The 20039-nt window shown below is 36.8% G+C and overlaps 1 protein-coding gene across 1 annotated transcript in view; it reads left to right on the top strand.

Annotated features, from left to right (window-relative positions):
• LOC123242359 (protein mono-ADP-ribosyltransferase PARP14-like) overlaps positions 1–20039 on the top strand; it is a 92417-nt gene that overhangs the window by 28688 nt on the left and 43690 nt on the right. The gene's annotated exons all lie outside the window — the stretch shown is intronic.

Below are 20039 nucleotides of genomic sequence, written 5' to 3'. Positions count from 1 at the left end.
GGAGGGAGGTCTAAAAGTAGTGTTTCTATGGAACATTTCAGATAACTGATTTCTGAAGTTACTAGGAGTAGGATAGGAATCTTCCTATAGTACTCTAGGATCATATAATTGGGAATTTGGAGTCTAGTTATGATTATGGATCATTATAATTCCCATCATAATCTGGGGGTGATATTTTTAAAGAGCTTTGCATGGAAGAAAGTATTTTTAATTCTCTTGATTCTTTTCTTCTGGGCTGCTAAGATTTGGGAAAGTAGGTCTAGACCTATTGATGTCATTGGCATAGGGAATTTCTGCTGAAAAATTTTTCTCTCCCAATGCATATTAACAACTGTTCTGCAGCTGATACATCTTAGGGAGTTTCCTTAGCATTGAGAGGTTTAGTGACTTTCCCAAGGTCACATATCCAGTAGTAGTAGATCCAAACACACACTCTCTCTCCCTCTTCCTTTCCCTCTTCCTCTTCGTCTCCCTCTTATTCTCCGTCTCCCTCTCCCTCTCCCCAACTCTCCCCTCTCTCTCCCTCCTCCTCCTCCTCCTTCTTCCATTCCATATGTATCTCTATGCTAAGATAGGGAGCAAATAAAGTATTCATTATGGTAGTCTTCCATTTACCTGGTGCTGTGGGAAATTATTACATATCATTTGGAAAATAATTTTTAAAAAAATTTCTATCTTAGAATCACTACTAAGTATTGGTTCAAGGCAGAAGAGTGGTAGGGGCTTGGTAATGGGGGTTAAATGACTTGCCCAAGGTCATACAGCTAGGTAGTATTCGACACCAGATTTGGTAGTATCTGACACCAGACCTTCCATCTCCAGGCCTGGCTCCTTTATCCACTGAGCTACCTAGCTGCCCCTACATATGTTGAAAGAAGATGTTGGTGTGGGATCTAAAGAAGGTGAAGTGATGTACTTTCCAGTTTGTCCCTAATAATTCCCTTTGTATTCATTACACTGAGATAACACATGATCTAAGTATTCTCTAATAGGAACTCAAATTAGGAAAGCATGTTACAATTTGTGACATTTTCCTCACAATAATCCTGCAGGTAGTTCAAAGTTTTATCTTCATTTTTACAGATGATGAAACTGAGGCTCCGCTATGTAAAGTGACTTGCCTGTGTTTATAGAACTAGTAAAAACCCACAATGGGCTTTGTGACCCAAGGGTCCTGACAACAAGACCAATTTTATATCCACTAACTTTCCTGTATCAAAGATCTCCACTAATATAGTGTAAGAATTTAAAAGACATGGAAGAAAAACTCTATGCTCTCTATTTTAAGATTTTCTTAAATTATCAGATGATTTTTAGTGTTCAGGCATTTGCATTTACAAAGAGGTATAGATGAACATATTTCCCCTTATTAATTGAAATTCTTTTGGACCCAAATGTTTTATACCCCCATTTATAGTAATCATGAAACAAAAGGCCAAATTCTATATCAAAATAAAAACTAGGTACATAATTAAAATGGGGGTTACTTTAAAAAATAGTGATATTAATACAAAAGAAATACCTTCATGAAATCAATAACTCTCTCTTTATTTCACTTTCAATCAGGTCAAAGGTGAATAAAGAGATACCTCTATTAATCGCTTTAATCAAAAGATTAATCCATAGGTGTTCTTGTGGAGCAAAGTTAATTGAGCCCTCATTCTTTAAATTTCTCTCCCAACAGGAAAGGGGATAGTTTCTTTTTCCCCAATCAGGGCAGCTGAGGTGAATAATTTTCCCTTTGGTCATTAACAATATTCCCTTAGGTATCAAACAATCACTCCCAAGTTATACCATTTGAGCTCATTTTAGCCTAAGGGCAAGATGGCCCTGAAGTTCATGTAGAACACTTTTTCTATTAGGTTAGTAAGTTATAAGATAAAATGATAACTTAGAGGCCCCAGGAAGGAAAATTCCAAATGTTTTGAAAGTGTTTCATATGATAATAATGCTAATAATAATAACTACCTTTTATACAGCACTTACTGTGTGTTGGACACTAAACTACAAATATTATCTTATTCCTTACAACAATCGTGGAAGGTAGGCATGATTATTATTATCTCCATTATACAGTGGAGGAAACTGAGGCAAATAGAAGTTAAATGACTTCCTCAGGATCACACAGTCAGAAGCTGGATTTGAACTCAGGACTTGCTAACTCCAGGCCTAACATCCTATCCACTGTGACACTTACTTGTATTCTTTCACCTACTTAAGTCCTGTATGTTTCCAGATAATCCTTTGATTCCTTCCAATTTAGTCAAAGATGAACATGTAGATAACCTCTCAAATGAATTAATTAAATGACATTCCTACTCTTAATTGCCATAAGCCTGACAAACTCTATCCTTAACAAACTTAGTGTCAAGAAATTGAAACTCCTTATTGAACTATATTAAGATTTTATCTAAGAATAATTGATTAAGTCTTTGATACACACGAAACACAGGACTTTAGGCTTGAAGTCTTTGATTCAAGTTAGACAGATGACTTCAGACTAAGACAATGTAATAATATCATTCCTCAGTATTTTCTGATACAGACTTTAGTGCAGTGTGTTTCCACAAGGGGAAAGGATATGGATTCCCTTTACATAACCTCATGGTGGTCATACCTCAGGGGTTTACACAGGTCAGTTTATTTCTCCCCATCTCCCCTGCCCCTCATATCCCAGTTCTGGACAGAGGCTGAATGGTTGAGAAAATTATCTTCAGTGATAACTTAGATTACCTTAGTATTTTCCTTCCAAGTATTTAAAATCTAATTTTGGGTACATACTGACCATTTGACTCTGAGCAAGTCATTGTGTGTGGTGAAAGTGAAGGGAGAAAGGTAGGATGGAATGGGAGAAAGGAGAGAGGAAGATAGAGGAAGGGAAAGGAAGGTAGTGGTCCCAGCCTCGGCAGGGGGAAATTGACCAGAGCCCTCAAATGAATGATCAGAGAGCAACTTTAGGGTTTGAATAGCTAGGTTTTATTTTAATTAGAAAGGGAAAGGTCTAGGGAAAACTAGGAGGTAGGAAAAAAGGGGAAAAGGCGCCAAGAGAGAGTTCTGCAGAGAGCTAAGCTTCCAGGGTTGAGAGCAGACCCTCCTGTGTAGAGAGAGAGAGCAGAGCTCAGGGTTGAGAGAGAGAAAAGGCACCAAGCTTTCCCTGATACCTCCCCCAAAGGAAGTGGGAGATGTCAGGGGAAGTTGTAGCAGAGAGAGTCCTGAGAGATGTAGTCTTCCAGGGCTTACAATAATTTCAAATGACACATTTTCCCCTATGATCCTTTGGGAGACCAATCTCCCCAATGCATCATAACAAACATAAATAAATTTACAATTACAATAAATAAAGGGTAAATACATCAATACAAAGGGAGAAAGGTAACAATTTTTACAATATAAAGAAATCAAATGGAGCTTCTTTTACAAAAATATTCAGGGGGGCAGTCCCCTTTTTTCACAACAAAATAGATACATACATAAAACAAATTCATTTAAACAAAACAGGTGAATTTAACAAAACAAATGAATTTTAAAACATACAAATGAATTTTAAAACCCCCCAAAGTTCAAAATTTTTCACATCCAGTTGCTCTCTTAGTCTCCTGGATCATGTGTTCTCCATGTGGTCTTCATGGGCATCTCTATTTCAATTCCAGGAGTCAGTAAACTTCTTTTCTAAAACAACCTAAATTCTCCATATGAAATAAAAAAACATTCCCCCCTGAGGAGGATAGAAAGAAACAATGAAATCGCACTGGCAAAACATGACTGAGGCGTGAGGCATTTAAATCACTGCCAATCAAAATCATCAGAAAATTTAGCACAAAAACCAATAAGTAGTGGATGAAAAATTTTAAACATCCAATCCTAAAATTTCATATGGAAAAAATTCTAAATAAGAAAAAAAATAGAAAATCACACTAGGTCTTTGAATAATGTCCAATTAAAGTAATCCATGTCCGATATCATGCACTTACCCACTTAGCAGCCAGTACCACAGTCAACCACCATAGTAAGAAAGTTAGGAAAAAGGACTATATTTATATTTATTGGTCTGATATTACATCATTTCTTCTTTCGTCATTTCTTCTCAGGGATATAATATGGAGCCAGAAAAGCCAATTGTTAGGTACTTGACATAAATTTTTACAAGGAGTGTGGTTAGAAGAGTCCTATGTCTTAATGTATGTTAAGCATCGCAACCTTGATGCTCACACTAGGTTCAAGTCCTTTTTATTGGCATAGAATTCTTAGCAATCCTAGTAGGATTGATTTCTCTTTTTGACCTGTGTGCTCATTTGGCATCATGCAGGTATGTGCTTCTTTGGCACTATATTGATGAAATCTGTACTCCTTTTTTGATACCATTTCATTGAATCAGACATTTCGTTGAATCAGACATAGGTATTAAGTCCCATAATAGCAAAATACCAATGGCAGTTTCAATAGTCTAAGGCTTTTGGTCAGGCAGTTAAAGTTAGAACAAATGGATATACTAAACCTACACTAATCTAATAATAAAAAACTTTTCAATTTAGATAAATGACATGTGCTTAGGACAAATACAAAAATTGCACATGTCATTATAAGAAATGTGCTAAAATTCAAGACATATTTATATCCTATAATCAATGACAATGAGAAAAAATATATAAATATAGGTATATGTATGTTGCAGTTCATGTTACTTAAGGAGGGGTAGAATATAAAGGCTCTTACCCAAGAATTTTGATGCATTTCCTCTTAGCTTAGCCATGATCCACAGTGTGAGTGCAAATGAGGTAAACAAAGGAGTTATAAATGCAATAATACATTTAAGAAAATACAAGTTTCACAAAAAGCACAAAATGCAAATCAATTCAAATTCAAATCAAGTCAATTCAGTAGTGGTAATATATGTTCAAATACAGTGAAACAACAACAATAACAAAATGAAAAAAAATTACAAAGTACAGATGTAGCAAGTGACAAATACAATCAATAGTCATGTTCAATACAGATCAGTTATTCAGTATCAACAGAAGGCACTCGTTTTACATGACTACAATGAATCCATGAGTCCTTCTCCACAATTTTAATAGCCATTGGAGTAGTCAATAGGTCTTGGAATGGCCTATCATAAGCAGGTTCAGTTGACCAGGTGTGTTTGAAGTTCTTTACGTACATGCTAACACCTGGATTTAGATTGTGAAGTGAGAAGTCTATGGGGCCTACCTGAACAGCAGCTCCAGAATCATGGAGTTCTTGCAATTTGGTTTGTAATTCTTTGATGTATGTGGCAATGGCTGTATCCCCTCCTAACAATGAAGTATAGGCAGGGGTAAATGGTTGAGCATAAATAGGTGAATGTCCAAATAGCATCTCAAATGGTGAGATGTGCAAATCACCTCTGGGTTGGCTTCTGAGATAAAATAGAGCCAGAAGGAGAATTTTGGGCCATTTAGATGAGTCTCTGTGCACAATTTGCCAATCATTGTTTTAAGTTCTTTATTCATCTGTCCAACTTGGCCAGAGCTCTGGGGATGATAAGGTATATGAAATTTAGGAGTTATCCCCCAAAATGAATAAATTTGTGATAAGCCTGAATCTGTAAAATGGGTTCCTCTATCCAAATCAATCCGTGCTAACAGTCCAAAATGAGGAATAATTTCTTTTAGGAGGATTTTGACAACAAAAGCTGCTGTGGCCTGAGCAATAGGAAAGGCTTCAGGCCACCTGGTCAGCTGATCAACTATGACCAGGAAAAATTTATACTGTCCAGCTTTCGGCATAGAGATAAAATCAATTTTATCTCTCAAATGGTGTGTAAGCAAGAGGACATCCCCCCAAAGGCTTTGCCATAAAAAGCATGTTGTTTGAAGGCCTGACATGAAGGGCAAGCTGTACATATTTTGGAGGCAATTGTAGTTATTTCGGGTGCTACCTATCATACTCTTTTAACAGAGTCTACAATGCCTTGGGTGCCAAAATAACCATGTTTATGAATGGATTGACAAATTTGGGTATAGAAATTTCTAGGGAGCAGGGGTTTGCCATCTGATGATACCCATACTCCATTAACTTGCTTGGCTTTAAATTTCTTTTTCCATTGTCCCACTTCCTTGTCTGTATAGGAAAAGGATAGATCCAAATCATCAGTGATTGTCAGTGCCAAAATGAGTTCAGGTCCTTCCAAAGCTGCTAGCTTTGCTGCGACATCTGCTTGGTCATTTCCCCTGGAGAAAGGGTCCGACCCACGTGTATGTGCAGAGCAATGAACAAAAGCTATGGCTTCGGGGAGCTGGAGGGCAGAAAGAAGTTCTGTAATAAGGTTTCTATTAGCATTTTCCAACTGATGTCAGGAATCCCCTTTGAAGCCACAGCATGCCAATGGCATGACATATGCCGAATGCATAACAGGAGTTGATTTAATTGTGGCCCTCTTATCCTTTGCTATAATATAGGCATGTTTTAAAGCTATGAGTTCTGCTCCTTGTGTGCTTACATTTGAGGGTAAGGAAGCTGACCACAGAGTGGCAAATTCAGCAACTACTGCAGCTCCTGTGTAGTGCATGCCATCCCTCATAAAGGATGAACCATCTGTAAATAATATTAATTCGGAGTTGTCCAAAGGGATGTCCAGTTAATCACTGCGAGGTTTATCAGCAATGGACACCAAAGACCTTTGGTACACCAAAGAGGTACAGTCATGTAAAGGATCTCCAGAAGGTGGCAAATCAAGGAGCAAGGTTGCAGGATTAAGAACTCCACAGTGCTTTATTGTGATATTTTCATTGTTCAAGAGGGTTATTTCATATTTTTTAATTCTCTGATCAATAACAATGCCTCAACCTCATGTGGGCACATTATGGTCAGAGGGCATCCTAATACTAGGTTGGCAGATTTAGTCACTAATAGAGCTGTTGCAGCTGCTCCTCTAAGATATGGTGGTGTTCCTGAAGCCACTGGGTCCAACTGGGCTGAATAATAGGCTACTGGGCATTGAGCAGGTCCCAAAAGTTGAGTCAGAACATATAAAGTAAATGGTTTATCATAATTTGGGATGCCTAGAGCAGGAGCAGACAGAGCTGTCAGGTATTCTGTTTCCAATTTAAGTGGTTCAGAGACTGAATTTTTTGTAAGTGATACAAGGGGTTTTGTGATTTCCCCATAGCAAGGGATCCACTGCCAAACAGAATCCCATTGCTCCAAGAATTGCCCTTAATTACTTTTTTGTGGAAGGAGTGCTTAATTTTTGGATATTTTTCGATATGTTTTGGTGAAATAAGATGGGACCCAGCAATTAAAATGAAACCTAAATATTAGACCTTGGGGAGATACCACTGAACTTTGTCTTTTGAGACCTTATGGCCTCTCTTATATAATTCCAAAAGGAGGTGCTTGCTATCCTTCTGACATGCTTCAGCACTTGGTGAAGCCAAGAGCAAATCATCCATATATCGCAGTGGTTCCCAAACTTGTTTGGCCTACTGCCCCCTTCCCAGAAAAAATATTACTTGGCCCCCTGGAAATTAATTTTTAAAAATTTTAATAGCAAATAATAGGAAAGATAAATAAACCTGTAGCCATCACCACCCCCCTGGATCGCTGCAGCACCCACCAGAGGGAGTAGTGCCCATTTTGGGAATCACTGATATATAGGATTAAACGGCTGTGTTTGAATTTGATGGCATCTGTATCCACATTTAAGAATTGTGTAAATAACGTAGTGCTGTCCACGAACCCTTGAGGCAATCAAGCCCAGGTCTACTAGAAACCTTTCCAGGTAAAAGCAAAGATATGCCTGGAATTCTCATGTACAGGTATAGAAAAGAAAGCAGAGTACAAGTCTACAACAGTAAAGTGTGTAGCTGTGCTGGGAATAGAAGAAATTATTGTGTTCAGATTTGAAACCACAGGATGCCTTTTTATAACATGATTATTTACAGCTCTTAGGTCTTGGACAAATCGATATTGGGCTTTTCCATCTAGGCCTATTTTTGGCTTTTTAACAGGTAAAATAAGTGTATTATATTCCGATTTACATAGAATTATTATCCCTTGTTCAATTAGTGAATTTATCACTGGGGTAATTCCCTCAATTGCTTCCTTTGATAGAGGGTATTGAGGAATGGAGGGAGCTGGACCTCCTTTTATCGTAATTTGATTTAAGTAGGCCTACATTGGAAGAAGATGTGGCCCAAAGAGACTCAGGGATGTCAGTAGGTATTCCCAAGGTGGGAGGCTCGTTCACCTCCTGGCTCTCTGAGAGAAGTACAGGGAGCAAATTTAAAGATTCCTTGGGTATTTCCAATGACATAGAGCCATCTGGAGAGTAGGTTATTGTGGCTCTAAGTTTACACAAAAGGTCTCTTCCCAGCAAATTTATAGGGGATGCAGGCATTAAAAGAAATGAATGCTCTACAGTTAGGGATCCTCTGCTTACCATGCGAGGTGACAGCTTTGGGACCTGTTGAGGTTTTCCAGATATACCTACTACTTTTAGGGAGCCAATAGGGTCACAACCTGAATCAGGTGTGCTCCTCAATACAGACCTGGAAGCTCCAGTGTCCAGGAGACAATCATAATAAGCGTCTCCAACTCTCAATGTCACATGAGGCTCATTAGTATTGGGGGGGGGGGCAGTGGATAGAGACAACAGGCAGCAGGATATCAGGGTCTGGAAAATCAAAGGCTGCTTCCTCTGATTCCCATGCCCCAACCCTCCCACCCCTGCACACTTTCAGAATGTTTTTGTAGTTCCTTGGGCTCCCCTTTGAGGGGCATTAGCATCCTGAGTAGTGCATGGACAAGCTCCACTTTGAAGGTACTGTTGTGGGGTCATTTGTTGTGGATTATCTGCCTGATTATCAGTCCTGAAATTGGAATTCCTATAGTTATCAGTCATGAAATTGCGATTTCTATAATTAATGTTTCTGAAATTAGTGTTGTTTCTGGTAGTTGTTATTATTATTCCTAATTATCCATAACAAATTCCTGCAATTCATCATTAAGTGGCCCTTCTTGTTATAGAAGTGGCAGTTCAGAGATTGATAATTAGATTCTTGGAGAGGGGCAAGTGGTATTGGTGTATTATCATGCCCCCTTTCTTGCTTTTCTATTTTGTTTTGTAATGATTTCAGTTCTTTTTGTATGGTATCTAATAGGTCATTAGTTTGTATCTTTGTCTCTTCATGTCCTTTAGTGACATACACAGCTATTTTCCTTAATTCATCCAGATCCAGTTCTGGCCATTTGGGACAATGCATCTTAAAGTAATCCTGGACCAATCTGCTAGAATTGTTTACAAACTGTTGTCTTATTTGTCGTATGCCTTGTTCTGTTGATAAATCCAAGTCCAAATATCTAGCTCCCAATTCAATAAGCCTGTCCATAAAGTGAGAGGGAGTTTCATCATCATTTTGCATTAGGCGATCAAATTTGTTCCAGTTGTCTGGATATTCTGCACATTCTTTCATTGCTTTTAATATTGCAGCCCTAGCATTATTTAGTTGCAAATATTCCTCTGAATTGTTATGATCCTATTTAGGGTCCTCACATGGCCAGTGTGCTGCATTTCATCCTCGGGCCTTATTTACATGAGAGATGATTTTGTTTTTCTCTCTCTCTTTGTCAGGAAGATCTTGAGTAATTTTTCCACATCCTTATAGGAAGGATTGTATTGGAAAAATATATCTTCCATCCTTTTCATTACAGCTATGGGTTCATCATTATAATTTAGAATATCTTTTTTAAATTCTTTGATATCTTGAGGAGTGAATAGAGTATGGTGTGTTAAACATATCACATCCCCAGAAATATCTAATGTAGGCACTTCTCTTAAGAGGAAAAGGCCACCACAGGAATCAGAATTAGAGTCAAAATCAGAATCATAGCATGGTTTTGGTTTCTTTTTAGTCATTTTGGTGCTTACTGAGGCAGAACAGATTTTTTTAGGTGTTTGTGTGCTTACTGTAGCATTATGTGTCTTTTGAGTTGTTTGTGTGTTTGCCTCAGCAGTATTGGTAGGAACCGGTATGGTCTGGACTGGGGTTGGATGTGGGTTGGGAGAAGGGACAGGAGAGGATGGGGTGTCAGGAGAAGGAGGAGGGGAGGGAGAGTTGGTCTGGAGATGCACAAGATGAGAGAGGAGTTTCGTTACACCTGTCTCCTTCTCTATTTCAGAAGAAATAGAAGAAATGGGACTTTCCTCTCTGAGTGATTTAGGAACAGCCTCACTAAATTTGGAATCACATTTTTGAATTGGATCCTCCTTTTCATTTAAGACTTCCCTAAGAAATCACATTCAGTCTGTCTAACTACTATGCCTCCATTTTCTCATCTATAAAAAGAACTGGAGAAGGAAACAGAAAACTGCTCTAATATCTTGGTTTTATAACTCTGCATATATTCCAAATTGCTTTCCAAAATGGTTTAATCAGTTCACAGCTTCACCAATAGGGCAATAATGTGTCTGTTTTTCAACAACCCCTTCAACATTTATCACTTTACCCTTTCAATATTTTAGCCGGCCTGGTGAGGATGAGGTGATATCTCAGAATTGTTTTGGTTTGCATTTATCTAATCAGTGATCTGGAGCATTTTCTCCATACCTACATATAATTTTGGTTTCTTCATCTGAAAATTGTCTGCTCATATCTTTTACTCATTTACCAACTGGGGGAGGGCTCTTATTCTTATAAATTTAACAAAGTTCACTATATATTTTAGCCTCTATCTGAGGAGCTGTCAAAAAAATTTTATCCAGGTTTCTGCTTTCCTTCCAATCTTGGCAGTGTTTATTTTATTTGTACAAAAACATTTTAATGTATTCAGAATTATCCATTTTACATTTCACAATGCACTCCATCTCTTGTTGACTCATAAATTTCTCTCCTATCCATAAATTTGATAGGAAGTTTGTTCCCTGTTCTTCTAATTTACTTATATGCGGGAGGCTTGTTCCCGTGGTCCAGATATCTAGGAGGTGGGACAGTGTTGGCGAATTGAGATAAATGAGGACAGTCAAGAGTATCTGCCATGCGTCACTGAGACTGTTCTGGCTAGCCTTGGGCTGAATTTATTTTTTATACCCTTTTTTTGAGATTATGTTCAGGTTGGCATGAATTTTCATTTTCAACATACATCTTTTCTTGAGGATAATGAATAAGTCATACATTAACTTTTTTTACTAACAATTTTTCATTCTTCAGTAACTTTCAATATTTTTCAAAGGTATGTTTGACATGTTTCTAAGGCTGGGCCAATGTAGCCATCTGTTCATGGAACAACTCTATTTTTTATCCATTGTCTTCTCAATATACCAAAATCAGGGAGGCCTGTTGTTTCTTAGTTTACCATTACATAAGCTTCTGTGTATGGGAATGGAAAATCTAAGTACAGTTTTGTTGGAGTTTTAAAATTTTTAGCATTAACTCATTATTTACTGGTTTGTTATGAGGTGATTTTTTAAGGGGAATTTCTGTATTACTACATGTAAAGGTGGCACTTTCCTGGGAGTCTGTAGGGGGCCCTGTAAAGGCTCTAGTAACAGCCTTTACTATTCTTCTGTATTACCCTGGGGCTGAGTAGGGATATTGATCACAATAATTCCAATAATAGAATGTGTTAGTAAGAAAGGGGTCACATAGGAGAGTCTGAGTGGGTGCATCCATCCTCCATGTGGCCTGCACTGCTGGCTTCAGGATCCATCTGTGACTTTGTCATATAGTGTGAATTTGATGGCCCCTGACACTTATAGTATCACATTTTATGTCTATTTCATGTATCCATTTTGTTCTTTTTTTAGTGACTAGTGTAAGATATTGATCTATACCTAGTTTTTGTCAAACTCATTCCCAGTTATCCTAGCAATTTTTTCCAGATAGTGATTTATTATTCCCAAATCCTGGATCTATGTTTTTATCAAATACCTGATTACTATAATCTTCTGCTATTGTTTGTTATGTGTCTCTTCTGTTCCACTGATCTACCTTTCTATATCTTATCTAGTACCAGATAGTTTTGAAAATTACTGCTTTATTATACTGTTTTAAATCTGGTACTTCTAGACCTCCTTCCTTTACATTTTTTTTATTCATTCCTTTGCTATTCTTGATCTTTCATTCTTCCAAATAAATTTTGTTATTTTTTCTAACTCAATAAAATAATTTTTGGGTAATTTAATTGGGATGGCATTAAATGAGTAGGTTAGTTTAGGTAGGATTATCATTTTAATTATATTGTCTCTGTCCATCTATGAACAATGAATTTCTTCATTTATTTAGATCAGTCTAGTAAAAAGTGTCTTATAATTATAATGTAGTTCCTGGTTCTTTTTTTGGCAGGTATACTCTGGTGTACTTTATTCTATCTGTATTTTGTCAACAATATATTAAAATATTAATGATTTATTTTCAGTGATGAGCAAACTTTTTAAAGAGGGGGACAAAGAAAAGGAAATGATCATCTGTTAGTCTGTTTCTAAGGCAACTCTTTCGAAGTTTCATTATATTTTATCCTACTCATTGTACTCGTCATATTAGGAATAATGTCGCATAGGCAGATAGAACATTTCAGGGGGCTGCATCTGGCCCGCAGGCTATAGTTTGCCCATCACTGATTTATGTGGAATTATTTTATATATTACTATTTTGTTAAAATTATCTGTTCAGTTGATTTTCTGGGATTTTCTACATATCCTATCATGTCATCAGCAAACAGATAGTTTTATTACCTCTTTGCCCATTTTTATTCCTTTGATTTCTTTTTCTTCTCATTGCTACTGCCATCATTTCTAATGCTATGTTAATACTGGCAATAATGTACATCCTTGTTTCATTCCTGATTTTATTGGGAAGGCTTCTAGCTTTTCCCAATCATAATAATACTTGCTGATGATTTTAAGTTGATGCTTCACATCATTTTAAGAAAAACTCCTGGCTGCAGGAGAGAAATATATAAGAAAAACAATTGCTTGAACGCATGGGATGAGGTGGACATGATTGGGGATGTAGACTCGAAACTACCACACCAATGCAACTATCAACAATTTGGAAATAGGTCTTGATCAATGACACATGTTAAAACCAGTGGAAATGTGCATCAGCCATGGGTGGGGGAAGTGTGGGGGGGTGAAGGGGAAAGTAGGAGCATGAATCATGTAACCATGTTAAAAATGAATATTAATAAATATTTAAAAAAAAAGAAAAACTCCATTTATACCTATGCTGTCCAGTGATTTTAATAGGAATGAGTGCTATATTTTGTCAAAGGCTTTTTCTGCATCTATTGATATAATCCTATGGCCATTATTCCTTTTGTAATTTATATTATCACATATGTTGATAGTTTCCTTATATTAAACCATCTCTGCATTCCTTGTATAAATCTTATTTTGTCACAATATGTTATTTTTGTGACATTTGTTGTAGCCTCTTAGCTAGTATTTTGTTTAGGATTTTTGCATCCACATTCACTAATGATATTGATCTGTGATTTTCTTTCTCTCTTTTTGCTCTTCCTGGTTTAGGAATCTGCTCTGTATTTGTTGCATAAAAGGAGTTGGTTAAAACTCCCTCTTTGCCTGTTCTTTCAAATAATTTATTTAATATTGGAATTAGTAGATCCTTAAATGTAGGGTAGAATTCACTTGTAAATCCATCTGTTCCTGATGCTTTTTTAGAAAATTCCTTCATGAATTGTTTAATTTCTTTTCTAACAATTGTTTAATTTCTTTTCTAAAATGGATTTATTTGAGTATTCTATTTCTTGCTCTGACAGTGTAGGCAGTTTATTTTTTGTAAGTATTCTTCTATTTCACTTTCATTGTTCAATTTGTTTTTATATAGTTGAACAAAATATCTCCTAATAGTTGCTTAATTTCATCTTTACTGTTGGTATATTCACCCTTTTCATCTTTAAAGCAAGTGATTTGGTTTTCTCTTATTTTTTATTAGATTGACCAATGGTTTATCAATTTTGTTAATTTTTTCATAAAAATCTACTCCTAGGTTTATTTCTTTATAAATACAATTTTTTTCAGGGATCTTTTGCAATTCCTTTTCTGGTTAGACAATTCAACTTTTTAAAGAAATTCTTTTTTAATTGGATTTTTGTACTTCTTTTTCCATTTGGCCAATTATGCTTTTTAAGGTATTATTTTCTTCAGGATTTTTTGGTACTTCCTTCTTCAAGCTATTTATTCTTTCTTGAATCATTTTCATTTCCATTTTGAAATCTTTTTGAGCTATTCTAGGGCAAGAAACCAATTCCCATTTTCCTTTGAAGTCTTCTATGCAACTGCTTTGATCTCTTATACAGGATGGTATGGTGCTTCTGTGAGATGGGCCTGATGAAGGTGGCCCAAGATCCTTAGATGGTGAATGGATCTAAGCTGAGTAGGGAGAGGGATGCCTGAATGGCCACCATGGTGTGCTGATAACCACCAGGACTTATAAATGTTCAGTTCAGCTAAGCACTTGACCCCACAAACAGTGCCCAAGCCAAAGTTATCAAGTGAGAAGAGGTATATTGATCCACACAGCTCCTCTGCTTACTTGGCTTGGGGTTAGGTTAAAGCAGTGTTATAAAGGAAGAGAGTAATCTGCATACTACCACTATTAGGCTGGTTATTAGTAGTAGTAATCTGAGATATTAATCTGAGGAAGCTTTGGTTTGGTTCCCTAATGACTGGTGCAGGGACAGAGTCCTGCCACCCAGCTGGATGTTATAATAACCGCCCTTCTTTATAACAGTGCCCAGGCAGGATCCCTAAGGTCAATGGATGGGTAACCCTTTCAGGTCCCACCTGGGGTTGATTGATTATTGGTATTGGGCTCTATCAGCCTTGGATAATGTTCATCTGACTGCATTGCTCCCTCCCCAGAGTGGTGATGGAATAACTACTCTAGGAAGGTACTTAATAACTTTTATCTGAGTTGTATACAAAGGAAAGGAATGATCAGGAATGGGTTGGGGAATAGGTGACCCTATAACTAAATCTATGACAATAATCCCTCAGAACTGTAGGCTGTTCAGTAATGCTGGGCTTGTTCTTCACCTCCTCTGTCTTAGCCTGGCCACAGCCAAACCAGTGTAATCAAACTGTTTGGATGTTGCAAATATGGATGATGGTTTCTCTCAGCTTCTTACTGCTAGTTGTTTGCCAGTCCTACAGCCTTCAGGAAATTCCACCCTTACCACCCTCTTCTTCTTCTCCTACCCACTTCCTGGTCCCCCCCACCACCCTGGCCCCAGGATGCCTAAATATCTAGAGATAGTTTAGGTACCTAAATATCTGGGGGATTCAGAAAGAATCAGAGCATCCACGGTCTCAGCCCCAAAGCTACAAATCTTGCACTTAGCCCTCATCCATAGAAGAATACACCGTGGTGGACATTAAGATAGGATGTTAACAGTTTCCAAAAGTACTTCAATCACTATGATAAAGAAACTTACATATGTGGAGAATAAGGGTCAAAAAGTACTATTTTGATCCTCTGTTTAGCCCCATTAATTTTCCATCTCCTTGTTGAAGAAAGTAAATAGTGGGACCTCCAAAAAAGAAATGTTGAAAATATTAAGGCCATAGGATCATGGATGCAGAGTTTAAAAGGACCTTAGAGATCATCTATCAGGCCCCTTTCTTTTATAGAAGTAGGGGTATAAGACTGGGAAAAGGAATAAATTATCAACAGAGAAGCTTAAATTAATATCTGTTCTAAAGTAATAGTGATGGAAATCAGGCAAGAAGAAAAGTCCAAAGTTAAAACTAAGAAAGTCAAGGGGGAAAAAATTACTCTGGGAAAATTTGACTTTGACTAGTGTGGGTAGAAAACTCAAAATATGAATATCAAAGCATTCTGCAATAGAGTAGAATCCTAGAATTTTACAATTATATTTAATTCACTTTTACTTATATAGTTATAATTAATAATATGTTTTTAAATATATAGCATATATTAATAATTATAATCCTAGAATTTTAGCACTATGAGGAGCCTTATCAAAAGACAATGCCCTCATTTAACAGATTAAAGACTCAGAGCAGCATTTACTTGTCCAGTAATAATCTTAGGACTACAACCCAGGTACTCTGGCTATCAATTCAACGTTCTTTCTTAATATCACAGTGTATATACATTAAATAATTATAGGATCTTTGAGTTGGATGGTAACCTAGAAAGTATCTGGTTTCAGATTTCTCCTTTTTCTCTTCACTTTCTACCTATAATATGGGGATCCCTATACAATTTAATTGAGATGTCTTAGTGAAGATTCAGAAAATGTGCTCTTTTGTAGTCCTAGGATATTATATGTCAACTATATCCTTTATAGTACATTTGTGGCCTTGTGATTTTTCCATTTTCTCTTCCCCAAAGTAAAGGATCCTGCCTGATCACCTGGGGGTGGGTATTTAAGTGCCTACTATGTATTTGGCACTGTGCTAAGCACTGGTGCTGCAAACAAACAAACAAAAAGGCAAAAGATAATCCCTACCTTCCAGGAGTTTATAGTAGAAAGAGGAAGACAACATGCACATAAATCAATACAAAGCATGCTAAATACAAGATAAATAAGAAGGTAGATACTAAAATTAAGAGAGGACAGAGAAGGCTTCTAGTAAAAAGAAGCAATTTTAGTTGCAACCTAAAGGAAGCCAGGGAGGTCAGTAGGTAGAAATGAGGAAGGAAGAGCATTTCAAGCATAGAAGAAAACCAGAGAAAATGCCAGAAGCTGAGAAATGTCATATCTTATTCATAGGACATCCATATTAGTGTCACAAGGTTGAAGAGTACATGGTGGAGAATTAAGGTATAAAAAGACTGGAAAGACAGGAGAGGGCTAGATCATGAAAGGCTTTGAATGCCAAATAAAGAATTTTAGGTTTGTTCCTGAAGGCAATAGGGAGTCATTGGAATTTATTGAGTGGAGTGGGGCCAGTGCAGGTTGGGGAGGAATGACATAATCCGAGCTGTACTTTAGGAAAACCATTTTAATGGCGAATGAAGGATGGACTGGAGTAATGATAAACTTGAGGAGGGAAGATTCACCAGCTGGCTATTACCATAGTTCAGGCATGACGGAATGCATGCATGCCCGAGAATGATGACAGTATCAAAGGAGAGAAGGGGGACATATTCAAGAGATATTGCAAAGGTAAAATCAACATGTTGGATATGGTAAGGTGAGAGATAGTCCAGGTGACTCCTAGGTTAGGAACCTGTAGGACTAGAAGGATAGTTATGTTCTTTCTATAGTAATAGAGAAGGAAGGAGAGAGCATTTAAATGGAAAGATTAATGAGTTTAAAAGGAAAGACAAATGTTGGATAGGTTGAGTTTAAGATGGCTACTAGACATCAAGTTTGAGATGTCTGAAAGGCAATTGGAGATTGGAACTCAACAGAGTTTAGGGCAATATAGGTAAATTTGAAAATCATCTGAATAGAGGCAGCAGTTAAATCTATGAGAACTTAACAGATCACCAAATGAAATAGTATAGAGGGAAAAGAGAAGAGAATGCAGGAGCTAGAAAAAGATCCAGCAAAGGTGACAGAGAAGGAGTGGTCAGATAGATAGGATAAAAATCCAGAGAGAATGGTGTCCCAAAAATCTAAAGAGAGGAAAGTATCAAGGCAGAAAGAGGGGTCATCAGTGTCAAAGGCTGTGGAGAGGTCAAGGAGAATGATAGAGAAAAGACTAGTGGATTTAACAAATAAGAGATCATTTGTAACTTTAGAAAGAGCCATTTTGATGGAATAAGGTCAGAATCTGAAACGGTTAAGAAGGGAGTAGGAGGAAAGTGGAAGCATCTATTATTTATAATCTTTTTGAGGAATTTAGCTACAAAGGGCAGAAGAAATTTGGATGCTATACCATTTGGTGCATACATGTTAAGTACTGATATTTCTTCATTGTCTATACTGCCTTTTATCAGGATGTAATTACCTTCCCTATGTCTTTTGATCAGATCTATTTTTACTTTGGCTTTGTCAGATATCATGATTGCAACTCTTGCCTTCTTTTTCTCAAAGGGTAGAAGAGATATGGGACAGTAGTTAGCAAAGAAGGAAATATCAAGTAAGGGGGGTACTTTTTCAAGATGGAAGAGATAACAGCATGTTTGTAGGCAGTAGGGAATGAGCCAGGAGGAAAGGAGAGAGTGAAAATAAGCAAAAAAGTGGGGATGATAGAGAAGGTAATCTGTCAGAGGAAATGGAATAAAATGGGATCACTTGAATAAGTGGAGGGGTTAGCCTTGAAAAGGAATAAATCCATTGGATCATGTGAGACAGGGATGAAAAGCAGAGAGGTACCTTAATGATAGGAAATGAAGAAGAGGGGATAAGAGGCCTAAATGATGACTAATTGGAGGGCTTCTTTACATATTTCTAAGGATAACCAGTGACTAACCAGGAAGTGAAGTGTGTGATAGCAGAAAAGCTTCAACATTTTCCATTAAGAAAAGTTTCTTGGCTCCTCTGTCAATATTCAGTCAATCTGTCAATAAATATTTATTAAGCACCTACTATATGTAGGCATTATGCTAAATGCCAAGGATTCAGAGAAAATTCAAAGAGAGTCACTGCTCTTAAGAAACTCATAGTTTAGAAAGAATGCTATTCACATACAGAGAAAGTATGTGGAAGTAGAAACACAGAAGAAAAACAACTGCTTGATCACATGGGTCGATGGGGATATGATTGGGAATGTAGACTCTAAATGATAACTCTAATGCAAATATTAATAATATGGAAACAGGTCTTGATCAATGACATATGTAAAACCCAGTGGAATTGGCTATGGGGGGTTGGGAGGGAAAGAACATGAATCATGTAGCCATGGAAAAATATTCTAAATTAATTAATTAAATAAAAGTTTTCAATAAAAAAAGAAACAATTTAACAGAAGAGATAACAAGCACACAAACATGTACAAACAAGCTTCATACAAGATAAATAAGAAATAACCAATGGAGAGATAGTCCTAAAATTAAGAGAGATTGGGTGAAGCTTCTTATACAAGGTAGGATTTTAGTTAGGACTTGAAGGAAGCTGGTAGGCAGAGAAGGAGAGCACTCTAAGCTTATCAGACCACCAAAGAAAATGTCTGGAGCTGAGAAATGGAGTGTCTTGTTCATAAAATAGCAAGAAGGCCAGTATTATAATGATGTATTATTTTCAAATCCCTCTGCAAAAATCAATCAACTCAACCGAAAAATATACTAATCTTCTGTGGCACTATGCCAAGCCTAAAACATCTACAAAGGTTGGCTGCACTTAATTTAATGGTTATCTCTGTTGCCTAATGCAGTAATGTCTTAGAAAGTCCAGAATCATATTATCTTCATCTGTGAGATTCAGATGAAGATACACTTGCAGCATAACTGTATCTCAATCTTAACCTTTTTAAAAAATATTTTCCCATTTGCATGTAATAACAACTTTCAATATAAGTTTTCTGAAATTATAAGATCTATGTTGTCTCCCTCCCTCCATACTATTCTCCCTCCCTGAGATGGTAAGCAGTATGATCTAGGTTATACATTTATCACCATGCAAAACATATTTCCATATTGGTCATTGTTGTGAAAGAATATTCATATAAACTCCCCCCCCAAAACACAAATAAAATAAAGTGAAAAGTAGTATGCTTTGATCTGCATTCAGACTCCATCAGATATTTCTCTGCAGATGGATAGCATTCTTTGTTATAAGTCCTTCAGAATTGTCCTGGATCATCGTATTACTGATCAGTCTTTCACAGTTGATTATTATACAATATTGCTGTTACTGTGCACAATTTTCTTCTGATTCATCTTACTTCATTCTGCATCAATTCATGAAGATCTTTCCATTTTTTCCTGAAATCATCCTGCTTATCACTAGAATTTGTAACTTTTTACTATTTCATTAAGTCATAAATTCATTCATGGTAATACTGCCACCTTCCAAAACTCAAAGAAATCTATGCCTCTATGTTATCTGTGTGGTAACTCAGATGCTTATATTTTCCTTTTATTCTTATTAACTAAATTCCATTGCTGGTTAATGTGCAATAGCGA

This window comes from Gracilinanus agilis, chromosome 3 (assembly GCF_016433145.1).
Source record: "Gracilinanus agilis isolate LMUSP501 chromosome 3, AgileGrace, whole genome shotgun sequence".
In the NCBI taxonomy this organism is placed as follows: Eukaryota; Metazoa; Chordata; class Mammalia; order Didelphimorphia; family Didelphidae; genus Gracilinanus; species Gracilinanus agilis.
This window is presented reverse-complemented; position numbering and strand designations above follow the sequence as displayed.